The sequence below is a fragment of the Balaenoptera borealis genome (genome assembly GCF_965194805.1).
Source record: "Balaenoptera borealis genome assembly, chromosome: 21".
NCBI classification, from domain to species: Eukaryota; Metazoa; Chordata; class Mammalia; order Artiodactyla; family Balaenopteridae; genus Balaenoptera; species Balaenoptera borealis.
The window spans coordinates 30,446,157-30,460,195 of record NC_138880.1 but is presented as its reverse complement, the minus strand read 5'-3'; positions in this window follow the sequence as shown (position 1 = coordinate 30,460,195).

Below are 14,039 nucleotides of genomic sequence, written 5' to 3'. Positions count from 1 at the left end.
TCCTTTTTTCTATATGTGTTTGCTCCAGAACCATTTATTGAAAAGATCACTCTCCTGCTGCACTTCCCTTATAATTTTGTCAAAGTATAGGAGGCTGTATATGTGAGTGCCAGTTTGGGGATTATTTATCATATTCATTAGCTCTATTTGTGCAAGTACCACCATGTTTTAATCACAAGAGCTTTATAATAATTTTGATATTTTGTAGTGTAAGCTTTCCAGCCTTCATTTTCTTCAAGATTACCATGGTTGTTGTTGGCTCTTTGCACTTTCATATAAATTTTAGAATCATCTTTTCAATTTACTCCTTCCCCCAAAAAAATTTAGTTTAGACTTTTATTGGGATTGCATTGAATATATGTATCAATTTGGAGAGAATGAATGTTATAACATTAAATCATCCAATATGTAAACATGGTATATCCCTTTATTTAGCTCTTTTTAAATATTCTTATTTATATTTTTTATAACTTTTTTTTGTGTAGAGATCATGCATAGCTTCTGAAATTAGATAATTTTCAGATGCTATTGTAATGAAGATATTTAAAATTTTTATTTTCCAGTTTGTTCATTAAGTAGCAATATCACTGATTTTTTTTTTTTTTAAATAACAGAAACCTTGCTAGATTTGTTTACTAATTCTAATACTGTTTCTAGATTCTTTTGGATTTGTTATAAATACAATAATGTCCTGTGGGAAAAATGACTAATTTTTTTCCTATTCCCAATCCTCAGACTTTTCATTTCATTTTATTGCCTTATTTCATTGGCCCTTTCAGCAAAGTGTTTTCTTTTTGAGAAGTTTTTAGTTCTATATTTAATTTTTTAATACATAGAGGAAAATGTCATTTAAATTTTTAAAAAATACTTGGTTATTTGTGTTTTTCTAAAATTGTAGTTGTCAGTTTCACCTAAATGTTTTATTTATTGGCAAAGAGTTCATAAATACTCTTATAAAAAGTTATTATGTACGTAGTATCTATAGTAGTTTTTTTTTTCCTTTTTCTGGTATTGGTACTGTGTGCCTTATATTTTAATTTTTTATTAGTCTTACTAAGGGTTTATTGATTTTATTAGCTTTTCAAAAACAATCAGTTGAGCATGGCTGCCTTTTTCTATGCTCTATTTGTTTCCTGTTTCATTAAACTTTGTTCTTTATAATTGCCTTTTTTGGCTTGTTTGGATTGGAAACACAGGATAGGGAAGGAAAGGGCTTTTCCTCCCAAGTGGGCAAGGAGATGTGTGAGGGTATGAATCCAGGAAGCATGGTGGGCAGAGTGGGAGGCCTCTTGGTCTTGGTTTGTCTACACATATACGGTAAGTCCCCTACATACAGACCTTCAAGTTGCGAACTTTCAAAGATGGGCATGTGCGTTCCATCAGCATCAGGCGTGAGTGAAATTGCAGCTTGTCCTCCGTCTCTTATTGCTGAGGATCTTTCAGCTCTACCATCTCCCACCTCCTCTCCCTCCTCCAGACAGTAACTCTTCTTGCCTGTTCACTTGATGCCAGCCCCTGTATGCCGGCTGTTGTACTGTCCTACTGTACTTTTCAAGGTACTGTACTGTAAGGTTTAAAATGTTTTCTTTATTTTTTGTGTTTGTTTTTTATGTATTATTTGTGTGAAAAGTATTATAAACCTATTACAGTACAGTACTATATAGCCGATTGTGTTAGTTGGGTACCTAGACTAACTTTGTTAGACTTATGAACAAATGGGACTTACGAACGCACTCTCGGAATGGAACTCGTTTGTATGTAGGGGACTTAGTGTACTAAAAAGAAGTTCTGGACTTCTCTGGTATCACTTATTTCACGGGGGGTAGGGTGGTGCTTGGAGGTATCTGGAAGTTCAGCCTCCCTCCCCTTCTCCCACACTTCAGGTCTCACTGCCTGAGCCAGGAACACATGGGCAAAACCTATGAGGGCTTATGAAGGCGAAATTAAACTCCCATTAACTTCCTGTTTAGACTGTTATAGAAAAAAATGTTGTGAAATTCTCTTTCAACTGCATTATTCCTAAGGGTGTATAAAATGAAGAGTAGGTACATAGCAGCTCTGAGTATGAAGACAGAAGACTGAGCAACAAGTGGCCACTCATCCTCCCTCAGTTCTGTCTGGAAAAAGCAGGTGCATAAGTATGATACGGTCAAACTAGAGATCTAGTATTATTGAACTTACTTGATCGTATAAACTTGTGTGACTAATCACAGATTATTTAGAAACCACACAGAAGAAATTATGGAAGGCACCTCCTGATAAGAATCATAGTATACCTAAGTCGGGGCGACTGTAATAAACACCTTTTTTTTTTAAACACTTCTTTGTAAATTGTGTTTTAGGACCACAAACAGCTATGTAAAGAATAATGCTTAGAAATAAATGGCATCAACTTAAGTTTCTTCTTCAGGCATTTGGATGAACTATAGTCAAGGAATTGGATACAATATTTTCAGAAAATCAACTTCAGTGTCCACATGCCAAGTCAATTCCAAGAGAATCAGCAGAGTTCCACCAATGCCTAATTAATATTTGGCTTGTTTATTTTCTCTGGCTTAGGAGTGAAAGATGAGTTAAGTGCATAAAGTTTCTATTAAATATGTATGATATCCTCAATTAAAATAAAAAGAATATTGAGGTGAATTTTATTTGATCAAATAAAGACATGTATAGTCAATTTGTAAACACCAATATGTACACATAAGCAATTTCGGTTGATAGGAGTTCTCCAGTGTAAACATTCATGAAAACAAAAAGCCACTGCACCCTTCACAAGAAATTTATAATTATTTTTTGTGAGATCATTTAAGTTCTACTCTCTTAGCAAACTTCAATTATGCCATATGGTATTATCAACTGTAGTCACCATGTTTTACATTATATCCTCAGATCTTCTTCATCTTAGAGCTGAAAGTTTGTACCCTTTTACCAACCTCTCCCTCTTTACCCCACCCCAGTCCCTGGTTACCACTTCTCTACTCTGTTTCTATGAGTTTGACTTTGTTTTTTTTAGGTTCCGTATATAAGTGAGGCTACGTAGTATTTGTCTTTCTCCATCTGGCTCATGTCACTTAGCATAATGTCCTCAAGATAATTTTTGAAAGGCAAAAAATTTTTGCTGTGCACCTACTATGTACCTGCCCTTATATTAGGTCCCAGAAATACATGAAGAACCATTATCCCACAACATGCTCCTTTACTTCTCGTATAGCTTTACTTTAGTGCTATGGAGAGCTGGGTAAAAAAATCTCTCTGAAGAAAAATTCTCCTAAAAATCTCGAAAACTCAGTCTATTTAGTGAATATTGAAATTCTAAAACAAATACACTGTTTAATAGGCACTATTTATTTTGATGTTGAATTTATGCAGTAAATAGGTGAATTAGATGATTGTGTCTATGGAAACATGACCTATGAATTTGAAAATCTTGTGTGTGGTGTGATAAATAGGAGCTCCAAAATAAAACTGATCTCATATCGTCTCAGTGAGAGGAAATACATCTCATCCTAATGAATTGTGTTTGTTCTGTGAGTGGAGAATATTGCCTAGAATTTTTGGCCCCTCTTTAGAGTTCATACTCATATAGTTAGTTTTATGATCCTATAATAATAATTTTTCTTTCTGTCTTAGTGAAAGGATTGTCAGGTTCTCATTATACTCAGATTCTAATTTCTGTATCGAGTCTGTTTCTTCTTGGCAAATCAACAAGTACAAATCGCATCACAAATAAATGTTGGTTAAAATATCCTGCCCCACAAAATATAGCATGGGGTTCTTGGCATCTGTACCCTTGACTCAATTTAATGCCGGTTCTGTATAGTGTGGATTGTGGAGGGCTGTATGAGCTGTTGGGTGTTTGTGTTTGTGTGAGGAGCAGGGTGGGAGAGAGGATTTTAGAAGATTAGAAGGGATGTTGCATTCCCAATCAATGATGGACAGTTCATTTGGTACAATGGAAATCAGTGTAAACAAGAGCACAATAGAGGATAATTAATAAGGTATGTGGAGAGGTAGCAAAACTCAGTTACCTCTGTTAAAAATCCAAATTACTTTTTTCCTATGAATTCTTATTTTGAAGGTTGAAATAGAGGACATAAACTTTAATATTATTGCATAATATTACATTTTAGTATTATTAGATTATAAGAGTGCTGTTTTCCTTCTGAATTCTCAAAATGCTGATTCAATATAATGAAGCAACATCATATTCCTTTTGTGTCTTGTGTAACATATTGAAAATACGTCATGTATGAATCCTTTTCACCTCTTGAGGAGGGATTAGTTATATTCAGGATGCTATTTTGACTTGTATTGCCAAGGGACTGTAGTTGGGTAATTAAAAAAATGTTGGGTGTTACGAGAGGATGTAAAGAATGAAGAGAGAAGAAACTCCAGGGGTATCTGTGGCATCTGCTGGAGTCTCTTGGGACTAGGCAAATAGCAACAATGGAAAATATTGGACCACTTTCAAAGAGTTCCACATTGTATGGCATCATACTCTGGGGGAATTTAACTACCTGGACATCTGTTGGGTTATAACTAAAGCTATCAAAATGGTTCCTAAATTATGTGAAGGACAGCTTTATGAGGCAGCAAGTGAAAACCCAACTTGAGCTGAAGTCCTTCTGACTTGACTTGAAAAGAACAGGGGGAGCATGCATCCAAGTATCAGGTGCCCTAAGAGAGCTAGATGCAGATCTGGCTTCAGAGGTGACGGCTGATACAGCTGTTGGAACAAAGGTGTGTTTCAAGCAAATACGTTCACAGAAAAAATTTCTTTGACAGTTTCTAAGAAAAACAAAAACAAAACAACAACAACAGCAAACCACTGCATCTGTGGGAAATCTTGATGAGTGATAGCAACTACATGTGTTTGTCGTGGGAGAGGATTATGTATGTTAATAAGTCAAATTTTCAAGAAAATATAAGAAGATTGAGGAAAGGAATTGATGAACAATTTAGAAGTAAAATACTTACCTCTGAGAGAGGATAGTCTCTGTGCTGTTTTCATCCATGAATCCTCATGTATTCATGAGGAACTTTGGCCAAAGGAATATTAGACCTCTTCAATGACAGATGTTAAAATATAAGGAAGAGCAGGCAAGTGATTTATGTGTCAGTTACTGTCTGGCTGTTCGCCAGACTTCTTTCCTCTCTGGTCATACAGTTATTATACATATTATACTCCCTTCTTGGGTGTGGTCATCATATAGCTGATTTCCAGCCAGTGGAATGCAGTAGAAGTGATGAACATGATCTTTCCAACCATTGTCTGAATGCAAGGACTCGGAACGCTGCGAGGAGGGAGGATTCATGATACCGAAGGAGCCTGGGTCCTTTTCTGACCAGATGGAAGTTTACACGACAACCAAGAACACCCTTTTTGAATTTCTTGTGGGCAAGAAGTAAACCTATTGTGTTAAGCCGCTGAGATTTTGGAGGACGTACACATCATGGCGGCTAGCATGTTTCTGATGAATGATTCTTAAATCAGAACTTTTCATGTGAAGGATAAATCAATTATTAAAAATTTTCTATTAGTTCAAGGTCATAAAATTGTTTTATGACCAGTTTTATCTCTGTTTATTTTAATTGGCTTTCGGTATGGCTATTCGAACCAGTAAACATTTATTACGGGTGTTTTACTCTGAAGGTTGTCTCCTTGGTGTTGGGTAAATTGCGTTGGAGGGGCTATAAAGTAGGAAATTAGAGGTTCTGAGAGCTTGGTGAGAGGAAATGAGTAAACAAACTGTCTCCTATGCATGTCCTCTCCTCCATGACCTACAGTGAAAACAGAAGAAAGCAGTTATGTAAATGTGCCATCATGTTGTATGATTTTCCTCCTTGGATATTTTTTTCTATCCAGTGTTTGTTTTATATACACCACCCTTAAATATGTGCTTTGTGATGCTATTTCTTTCTTGCCTTTAGAATAAAAAATTGTATTTTTCTATGAAAATCTGTAAACCATAGATAGTATTATTCTATTGTCTTGAGCAGACAACGGGAATCTCAAGAATGAGAAATATTTAGAATTTATCAGAAGACCATGACAATATAGGCACCTGCTATCGTATTATGACAAGACACCCTAAATGGGGGTCACTTATGATAGAGGAAAAACACCTTAGTATCTGAATGAGCTGACCTAAAGGTGCAATGGCAAGTGGCTGTATTTAGACTCTCAATATTTAAGAGATTATGAGAGTCTTTTATGAGCTTACTTAACAAATAACTAATGAGTATCTGTTGGCTGTAATGCAGGGTAAGCATTATGGGGAATTCAAAATGAATCAGAAAAACAAAGACCTAAAGTTATCATCTAGTTATGAATCTTGAATATAAGATTCAAGATGATAAATACCATAATATAGATGAACAATTCTCTAGGTAGTTAAAGAAAAGAAAGCTTAACTCCATTGCTGACATAAGAAAGATCTCATGCTGGAGAAGCTATATCTACAGCTAAGTAGTGAAACGCAATACACTTTACCCCCAATCCTGATGGACATCCTGTTATACAGCCTTGTTTTCAGTGGTTTAGATTTATTTATTTATTTTTTTAATAGAATCCATCCTAATCAGATGGTCCTGTGACACTCTTCCTGGAACAAAATCTGAGGTCCTCAAGGAATCTCACTGTCCCCTCCCCAAACAAGACACTCACTGCTGCACAGACCTCCATTTCTATCTGGGATGTGCTCTCCTGCTGAGATCAGAGTCTGCTGGACAGTCTCTGGAAGAATGCAGTAGTGTTATCAATTTCACCTTTTGTTTGTTCTTTGGATGATTTGGCAACAGTCTTAAACCCCATAATGCACTTTGACAGTTTCTTGATAGGAGGCTCTACATGAAGGAAACGCTTGAGGGGAGGGTCTCTGTACACACTGCAACTGTTACCGAATGCAATTTCCTGTGCCTGACACACAGTGAGGCCAAACAAACTGAAACTTCAGAGTTTGGAGCAGAGAAAGGTTTATTGCAGGGCCATGCAAGGAGACAGGTGGATCGTGCCCCCAAAGCCCCAAACTCCTCAAAGGGTTTCAGCAAAGCACTTTTAAAGGCCAGGTGAGAGAGGGGCATGGTTGGATGTGGCAACCTTCTTGGTGCAGGAATCCTTTGTTCTTGCAACTGTCTGCGTAGGTCAGGTCATGATGTTTCTGTAAACTTCCAGCAAGACACATGTTATTCTCTGTTCTGCAACTTTTTATCTCTATATGAATGGACTCTTAAAGATCAGAGCCCTGAGAATGGGCTCTCCTGTGTATTTCATGCTGTAGGCAACATTCTTTTACAAAAGGTGCAGAGCCAGCCTAAGCACAAACAACAAAGCACAAAGGCTAAAGTAAAAGGAACATATCTAATATGGAGTCAGATTTGTTCTTCCCTATTACACAACAAGCTGGCTTTTGTTGTCATTGGAAAAGACATTCCTAGAAATCAATTTCATGAGTTACTATAGAAACAAAATAATCTATAAGAATTTCACCACAAGTTGGTTATTAGCTGATTTGGGTAACTCAGAGCTCAGAAAACAAATGGGTTATTACATGCTCATTAAGTTCCATCAATAACATTAAAAAGCAGTAAAAAAAAAAAAAAAAGCAGGACGATTCTCTTCATAAGTTAAAAATTTTGTTTGGAATATTTTCACTTCTTAACCAGGTTAAAGCTGCTTCACAAGCTAGAGATTTCCCTGTTGTAAGACACTTAAATTTTTGCATAGTTTTCACTGGAATCATATTAGGAAGCAAAGTGTTTATATCTTGCTAAAAAGAAGTAATTTATTCAAGAAGCAGTAGATAGATGGAGGAAGAGATCTTCAATAGGGTACTGTGTATAAATTTCAATTGAGGAGTTAATATATGTAACTCTTTTTCCTATCTTGTTTCAACAAAAATGTGTCTTTAAGGATGAAAATGTTCTTTGAATACTCTGTTTACGCTTTTAACATCAGTTTGATCTATTATTTCCACTTCATCTGCTAGTTGTAATCTTTTTCTTTTGATATAGTTATAAGTAGTAGTAGTATAGAAATTAAAGTTGGATTTCTATGATAACTTATTCAACATCAGTGCTCTTTCATGTGTATTTCAAGTAAATGTGACAAAAATTATCTACATGAAGCAATCACCCTTATTCAAAAGTATGTTCTTTCGCATTTTTTGTTAACAGTTAATGTGTTTGTAAAATTTGTATTTGTTCTTTAAATTTATCATGAGCTGTCAACATGTTGCTTAATGAAACAAGTGGTTTTTGTTCAGAGAAAAATGAATGTCTACGCTTTGATTAGCTGTTATTTAAAACTGCTGATAAAAGCAAGTTAGTTATTTTTCAATTGGCTAATCTGCATGTTACTAACTTTTAAAAGAAAATTATGCTATATGTACATATTTACAAATTGACTATGACTCAATATCATCTAATTCAAGCCATCATCTAAAAATCAATGGGTGGAAGTGTTTTAGATTGATAAATACAACTGAAATTCAAATCCCTTAAGAAAATTTAAGGACATAGTAAATGTGAGCTTCTAAAAAATCTGTTTTAAGCACTGAAAATACTCTGGGATTGGACACATTTTGGGTTTTATACGTTTACCCATAAGTAAGATTAATATAGTTTTCTTCTTTCATTTGAACTTGCACTTATATTTCAGCTCTCATATTAAACTGAACCTCAGCTTGGGGCATAATCTTTTTTATGTCTGATGGCTGTTAGCATTACCACATTCAAAGACGGGTACTTTTAATTGAGATGTAATGATCTGTGATTTTAAAAAATTTATTGTTGGCAAACCAAAAGTATATTTTAATTGAAGCATTTTCTCAAAAAAAATTTTTTTAATTGGGGTATAGTTGTTTTACGATGTTGTGTTAGTTTCTACTCTACAGCGAAGTGGAGGTTCTAGTAAGAACCTGCTGTGCTATACAGCAGGTCCTTATTAGTTGATTCAACTAAAATTATATTGAAATGCCAACTGACACTAGTAATAACAATTACCACTAATAAGTAAATATACCTATTCCTCTAAGCTGACCTGATGTTCTAAAGATGAGTGATATATGAACTGCTCCATGTAATTTAAGCCGTCAAGGTCACGTGTGGGGATCCTGGTGGTTAACATGTCAGCAAAGTAAACAGCACTAAGCGTACAGTGTAGAAACAGAAACTCAAGGAAGAGAACCAGCAAAAGAGGAGAACACCGTGAGAAGGGATGTGGAGAGACATGCCAGATTCGCAAGTTTGGAGTTCAAGAGACTGACGATGGAATGAATCTGGGACCACTGTCCAACTCTGAAGTGCTATGCTGTTTCCACTGTCTCTGTTTCTTAAGTGATCCCAGCTTGGCCAGGCACATGTCACAATTATGAAACTGCCTTGTTCTTCACTAAGACTTTGGCAGTGGGACAAGGCAGAGGGCACAGCTTCGGGTGTGGGTATGGGTGTTGTCGAATGAGAAATGTATGTAAGTATTTCAAGCTGGGGTAAGGGAAGGAGGGTGTGTTAGGTTTCTCCAGAGAAACAGGACTAATTGTGTGTGTGTGTGTGTGTGTGTGTGTGTGTGTGTGTATAAATGCCAATTCCTTATAATGAATCATGTATGTATGTGTGATTTATATATAATATATAATCATCTACATAATCATTTTATGATAGAAATCCTTATATCTATATATCTCTATCTCATCTATATCTATATATAAAATGTTATAAGAAATTGGCTCATGTGAATATGGAGACTGAGAAGTCCCAAGATCTGTTGTCAAAAAGCTGAAGACCCAGGAGAGCAGATGGTGTAAGTTCTACTCCAAGAGTTGGCATTCTCAAGACCCAGGAAGATTTGATGTTTCAGCTCGAGTTCAAAGGCAAGAAAAAAATGATGTCCCAGTTCAAAAGCAGTCAGGCAGGAGGAGTTCCCTCTTACTCATGAGAGGATCAGCCTTTTTGTTCTATTCAGGCCTTCAACTGATTGGACGAGGCCCACCCACATTGGGGAGGGCACTCTGCTTTACTCAATCTACTGATTCAAATGGTAAACTCATCCAAAAACACCCTCACAGAAACACCCAGCGTAATATTTGACCAAATACCTGGGCACCCTGTGGCACATAAAATTAACCATCAGAGGATAAATAAAAGAGGTAATACCAGAGATCCAGGCTGGGAAGAGGCACCTCGAAGGCATGTGAGAGTAAGAGGAGATTCTGAGTGTACCAAAGCAGGGAAGAACGAAAAACGTTGTACTAAGAGTCAGGAAACCTTAGTTTCATCTCCAGATGTGTCACCAGCTAGCTAGGTGACCTTGAATCAAATAATTATCTTTCTTGACCTGCTTTGTTATTTATAATACAAAAGATGTATTTCTTTTGCATTGGGGTATAACCAATTAACACAAACTGAGTGACTTAAAATGACACAAACTCACGATCTCATAATTTCTGCGTGTTAGGAATCTAGATGTACATCGCTGGATTCTCTGTTTAGGAGACTGAGCTGAAATCAAGATGTAGCTGAGGCCGTGGTTCTCACCTCACCTTCAGAGGCCACATCCAAGCTCACCAGTTGTTGGAAGATTTCATTTCCTCATACATGTTGGACTGAGGTCCCTGTTTTCCTTCCAGGTGCTGGCTGGGAACCGCTCTCAGCGTCTAGGGGCTCCCCACAATTCTTGCCATGTGGTCCTCATAGGTGGTTCACAACACGTATACTTCCTCCCAGGCTGGCCAGAGTCTGTCTCTCTTCTGCAACCAACATGAGAAAACTTTTCTGCTTTTATAGGGCTCATAGGATTAGGTCTGGACTACCCAGGTAATCTATCTTAAGGTCAGCTGATTTGGGAGCTTAATTACATCTGTAAAACCCCTTCACAACAGTGCCTAGGTTAGTGTTTGTTGAGTAACTTGGAGAAGGTGAGGGCCGGGAATCTAAAATGCGGTGTCTTAAAATCCTGCCTACGCCCAAGGGGTTTTCCTTCTAAAATTCACTCTGTTTTGAATCGTATGCATTTGCTAGTCAAATAACTACAGTGGCTTTTGTGAAAAGCATGGAAACCTTTGAGGCAAAGACCCATCCCCCTAAAGTTTTAGGTACCTGTAGGGCAAGGTCTTCAGACAGACACCAGTAGAGTCTGATAATGAAAAAGATAAAAAAAAAAAAAACCCCAAAAAACTAGAGACCTAAATGTGCTAGTTCTCATGTCAAAGTTGAAGGAGAATGGCATTGAATCTGGCCAAAGTGCCAGTGGTTCCCTCCTGGTAATCTCCCACCTAATATGTTAAGTTAACGCTTATTCTATTTTCTTAAAGTGAAATTATGTGTTTGAGTAGAATAGAAGTAGAAGCAATGAGTCGCCCCTAAATTCTTAAAGTTTAGGTACCTGTGTTCTTTAAATTTTACTTTGATTCGTTGTTATTTCCAGTGTCTCCTATTCCTTTCCTCCCTTGCTGATGTTTCAGTAATATAGCCATTAACAACACATGAGACCTTGATTTCACAACCCTGGATTCTGGTCCTAATTCTCCTAACTATGATGTATATGAAAACTTTCATGACTGAAACTTAATTTATTCTATATTTATAAATGGGGACCATGCTACCTCTTTCGTGTGGTAATTGTGAAGATACAATGAGATAACAAAAAGTATTTTTAACTGTGAAGCACTCTGCAGATAGAAAGTATTAATAGGTGCAAATAGTCCTCTGGTACTGCAATGTCATGCCACAAAGCTTTATGAATTAGGTACAACAATGATTTAAACGTAATTTAAATTCATCCCACATCTAGAGGAACACACTGTGCTTCCAAAATCTTCCTAGAACACAACTCTGTTATTTCTTTGCTTAGAAATCTTCCGTGCCCACTCATTAAAGTCTACACTTATGAAATGAAATATTCTATTTCTAAGAATGCCTGTGGGCATAGTGCAGGAATAAATTTTCTGCAGGTAAATGATTTTTTTTTGGCAAACCCAGCGTGTATGCAGATTCTGAAACCCAGAAGAATAAGAAAACATGAAACACCCACCAGTTTAATAGTTAAAGTAAAAAGCAAGGAAGGAGAGAGAAGTCCCCTTACAGAGGACCATCATATTATCACTATGACTCAGGAAGGATATTGTCATTGGTGTTATATGTTTCCTATTAGCATTTTTGGCTAATTTGTTTTTCTCTCTCAGCAGCATATATATGTGAGGAAAGGAAGATGATTGCATTTTTCCATACTGTTTACTAATGATTCTGACATTTATTTGAATTGGCATTCTTTATTTTTCTCTATTTGACGTGAGCTTTATTTCTATTTTTCTGTAGCTGTGGATTCATTTATGGTATGATTAACATGATATTTAATGTGGTTCATAGAAACAGAGATAGTCTCAAAAGCTCTTCTTAAGGGCTTAAGAAGATGGCAAACAAAGGGACAATTCTGAGTTCGGCTGCTTTGCAAATGTTTTCATGGGGTCTTCCAGGCAAAGTTTTGGTGTGAGGGAAAGTGGCTACACCAATTTGCTGTCATGAGGGGCTTTCTACTGTGAAAGCACAATAAAGAGGAAGCAGCATCCAGCTTTCCAAATTTCCAGAGAAGTCGGGAAGGGGAGGGAGACAGAAAGAGAAAGACAGGGTGGGGGGTGGAAGGTATGAAAAATGCACGTATGTGTGAATGAATACATGAATGAGTAAATGAATAGATGAATATGTAAGTGAATGAATGGACAAATTACTCAATGAATGACAGCCAGACAAACAGGAACTTAAATACCCAAGTGACTAAGATAATTTGAAGGACATAGGCTTATAGAAAGAAAGTAGTTCAAGTTTTGATTGCTTTCAAACTCTGAAACACACAGAAAGTTAGTTAGATTAACACGGCTGTTAATTGTTTATAGATAGTAGCTGTGACAGCATTTATCTCTGTCAATTCCAATTTTCCTTCATCCTGTACTTCCATATTTTTTCAGTTTTAAGTCGTTCATCTTTATTCATTTAATCATCAATATATATTAAGCATCAACTCTGTGCTGCCTGCATGGGAACCACGGCCAGTACAATGTGAGCACGTCAGAATTGTGTGACTCAAAATGTACTGTTTAACAATTACTGGGTAATCACCATAAACTCTACTACTCTGGGCACTGCATGTTTAGGAAGAAGCTGAAATGTTTTGATTTGTGAGTTTTATCCCAACTTTCATATGTCAATACCTTATCATCTGTTTGTTCTAATCAGCGCTTTTTGGCTACCTGTAGAGTTTCCTAAATCATACACACGGCAGGTGATGCATCAACAGAGTGACTTGCCTGACAAGTCGTGCTGTTTTCTCTATTAATACAGCTCTTAACCCCTCCATGATATCAGGTCTCCCTGCTGTTGGCATTGTAAGTCATTTCTCTGTTGTACAGGCTCTTTATAATTTTTAGTGATGGCCAAATACAGTTTTACTGTTACCTTCCAAAAAAAACCCTCAGAAAATCCAGGATCTGTAACTGAGCCCCTGAAGGAGATGTGTTAATGAATAAGAATGGTCAAGGCTGCCCTTGCAGGTCAAAGTAAATATCAACTCTAAAATATGCAGCTTAGGTACCAAGTAATTCCAACCACGTCTCAGCTGCTCTCATTCTCCAATTCATCACTTTCAATGGGAAAGTCTAAAGCAGGTCAGAGACTCCATCTGACTTACAGCTGCGTGTGAATGAGAGGTGCACGTGTTAGGCCCATTTTTCTTGTGGCACTTCCCCGGGATATTTTCAGATAAGTTTTGTAAGGTACAGTTTAATCTAACTTCACCCCGCTTTCTCGGACAGCCTGATAGACTCCAGGGTGGAAATTACACTGACTTGTTTATTTGCTTATTCTTTTTTATTTTTTTTATTTTATTTATTTGCTCATCCTTTTTTTCTTTCTCAGACTCATTTCTTCCCACATAAGAACAATGGTTATGTAATATAATACATTTAGACTTTCCACTTCTACTTCCCTTTCATGCATTTTAGTTGAATGTATTCGCTCTTATTTTTTGTCTCATCGCATCTTGTCATTCA